The 2,500-nt window shown below is 51.3% G+C and overlaps 4 non-coding genes and 3 pseudogenes across 4 annotated transcripts; all 7 read right to left on the bottom strand.

Annotated features, from left to right (window-relative positions):
- The window catches only part of LOC128480436 (uncharacterized), a 109-nt pseudogene extending 51 nt beyond the window's left edge, over positions 1-58 (bottom strand).
- Positions 59-373: 315 nt separating this feature from the next.
- Positions 374-492, bottom strand: LOC128478348 (5S ribosomal RNA). Its single transcript, XR_008349272.1, has one exon. It is a non-coding gene; the product is annotated as a 5S ribosomal RNA (ribosomal RNA).
- Positions 493-720: 228 nt separating this feature from the next.
- LOC128480477 (uncharacterized) lies at positions 721-829 on the bottom strand (annotated as a pseudogene).
- Positions 830-1,128: 299 nt separating this feature from the next.
- Positions 1,129-1,247, bottom strand: LOC128479175 (5S ribosomal RNA). The gene has a single exon (XR_008350061.1). It is a non-coding gene; the product is annotated as a 5S ribosomal RNA (ribosomal RNA).
- Positions 1,248-1,477: 230 nt separating this feature from the next.
- On the bottom strand, positions 1,478-1,596 carry LOC128476980 (5S ribosomal RNA). Its single transcript, XR_008347970.1, has one exon. It is a non-coding gene; the product is annotated as a 5S ribosomal RNA (ribosomal RNA).
- Positions 1,597-1,821: 225 nt separating this feature from the next.
- On the bottom strand, positions 1,822-1,930 carry LOC128480676 (uncharacterized; annotated as a pseudogene).
- Positions 1,931-2,208: 278 nt separating this feature from the next.
- Positions 2,209-2,327, bottom strand: LOC128477930 (5S ribosomal RNA). Its single transcript, XR_008348877.1, has one exon. It is a non-coding gene; the product is annotated as a 5S ribosomal RNA (ribosomal RNA).
- Between the last annotated feature and the right edge of the window lie 173 nt (positions 2,328-2,500).

Here is a 2,500-nt window from a genome sequence, read left to right on the forward strand (position 1 = left end):
GGCCCAACCCTGCTTAGCTTCCGAGATCAGGCGCTTTCAGGGTGGTATGGCCGCAGGTGTGAAAGTTTTTTATTTTACTTCTCTTATTCTGCTGCTGCTGCTGCTGCTGCTGCTGCTGCTGCTGCTGCTGCTGCTGCTGCTGCTGCTGCTGCTGCTGCTGCTGCTGCTGCTGCTGCTGCTGCTGCTGCTGCTGCTGCTGCTGCTGCTGCTGCTGCTGCTGCTGCTGCTGCTGCTGCTTGTCGTCAGACAGAAAGAATTATAAGCCCTGGGACTGCACAGAGAAGGTGAGAAGGTTCAAATAAGGGTTTAAAGCTTTGATGATGAGCAAGAAACACATGGCAAAAAGCTCTCCCCGGACTGTGAGAAAAGAAAAAGACTACAACACCTGGTATTCCCAGGCGGTCTCCCATCCAGGTACTAACCAGGCCCAACCCTGCTTAGCTTCCGAGATCAGACGAGATCGGGCGCTTTCAGGGTGGTACGGCCGCAGGTGTGAAAGTTTTTTATTTTACTTCTCTTATTCTGTTGCTGCTGCTGCTGCTGCTGCTGCTGCTGCTGCTGCTGCTGCTGCTGCTGCTGCTGCTTGTCGTCAGACAGAAAGAATTATAAGCCCTGGGACAGGACAGAGAAGGTGAGAAGGTTCAAATAAGGGTTTAAAGCTTTGATGATGAGCAAGAAACACATGGCAAAAAGCTCTCCCCGGACTGTGAGAAAAGAAAAAGCTTACAACACCTGGTATTCCCAGGCGGTCTCCCATCCAGGTACTAACCAGGCCCAACCCTGCTTAGCTTCCGAGATCAGGCGCTTTCAGGGTGGTATGGGCGCAGGTGTGAAAGCTCTTTATTTTACTTTTCTTATTCTGTTGCTGCTGCTGCTGCTGCTGCTGCTGCTGCTGCTGCTGCTGCTGCTGCTGCTGCTGCTGCTGCTGCTGCTGCTGCTGCTGCTGCTGCTGCTGCTGCTGCTGCTGCTGCTGCTGCTGCTGCTGCTGCTTGTCGTCAGACAGAAAGAATTATAAGCCCTGGGACAGGACAGAGAAGGTGAGAAGGTTCAAATAAGGGTTTAAAGCTTTGATGATGAGCAAGAAACACATGGCAAAAAGCTCTCCCCGGACTGTGAGAAAAAATTAAAAGCCTACAACACCTGGTATTCCCAGGCGGTCTGCCATCCAGGTACTAACCAGGCCCAACCCTGCTTAGCTTCCGAGATCAGACAAGATCGGGCGCTTTCAGGGTGGTATGGCCACAGGTGTGAAAGTTTTTTATTTTACTTCTCTTATTCTGTTGCTGCTGCTGCTGCTGCTGCTGCTGCTGCTGCTGCTGCTGCTGCTGCTGCTGCTGCTTGTCGTCAGACAAAAAGAATTATAAGCCCTGGGACAGGACAGAGAAGGTGAGAAGGTTCAAATAAGGGTTTAAAGCTTTGATGATGAGCAAGAAACACATGGCAAAAAGCTCTCCCCGGACTGTGAGAAAAAATTAAAAGCCTACAACACCTGGTATTCCCAGGCGGTCTCCCATCCAGGTACTAACCAGGCCCAACCCTGCTTAGCTTCCGAGATCAGACGAGATCGGGCGCTTTCAAGGTGGTATGGCCGCAGGTGTGAAAGTTTTTTATTTTACTTCTCTTATTCTGTTGCTGCTGCTGCTGCTGCTGCTGCTGCTGCTGCTGCTGCTGCTGCTGCTGCTGCTTGTCGTCAGACAAAAAGAATTATAAGCCCTGGGACAGGACAGAGAAGGTGAGAAGGTTCAAATAAGGGTTTAAAGCTTTGATGATGAGCAAGAAACACATGGCAAAAAGCTCTCCCCGGACTGTGAGAAAAGAAAAAGCCTACAACACCTGGTATTCCCAGGCGGTCTCCCATCCAGGTACTAACCAGGAACAACCCTGCTTAGCTTCCGAGATCAGGCGCTTTCAGGGTGGTATGGCCGCAGGTGTGAAAGCTCTTTATTTTACTTCTCTTATTCTGTTGCTGCTGCTGCTGCTGCTGCTGCTGCTGCTGCTGCTGCTGCTGCTGCTGCTGCTGCTGCTGCTGCTGCTGCTGCTGCTGCTGCTGCTGCTGCTGCTGCTGCTGCTTGTCGTCAGACAGAAAGAATTATAAGCCCTGGGACAGGACAGAGAAGGTGAGAAGGTTCAAATAAGGGTTTAAAGCTTTGATGATGAGCAAGAAACACATGGCAAAAAGCTCTCCCCGGACTGTGAGAAAAAATTAAAAGCCTACAACACCTGGTATTCCCAGGCGGTCTCCCATCCAGGTACTAACCAGGCCCAACCCTGCTTAGCTTCCGAGATCAGACAAGATCGGGCGCTTTCAGGGTGGTATGGCCGCAGGTGTGAAAGTTTTTTATTTTACTTCTCTTATTCTGTTGCTGCTGCTGCTGCTGCTGCTGCTGCTGCTGCTGCTGCTGCTGCTGCTGCTGCTGCTGCTGCTGCTGCTGCTGCTGCTTGTCGTCAGACAGAAAGAATTATAAGCCCTGGGACAGGACAGAGAAGGTGAGAAGGTTCA

Source organism: Spea bombifrons, chromosome 2, assembly GCF_027358695.1.
Source record: "Spea bombifrons isolate aSpeBom1 chromosome 2, aSpeBom1.2.pri, whole genome shotgun sequence".
Taxonomy (NCBI): Eukaryota; Metazoa; Chordata; class Amphibia; order Anura; family Pelobatidae; genus Spea; species Spea bombifrons.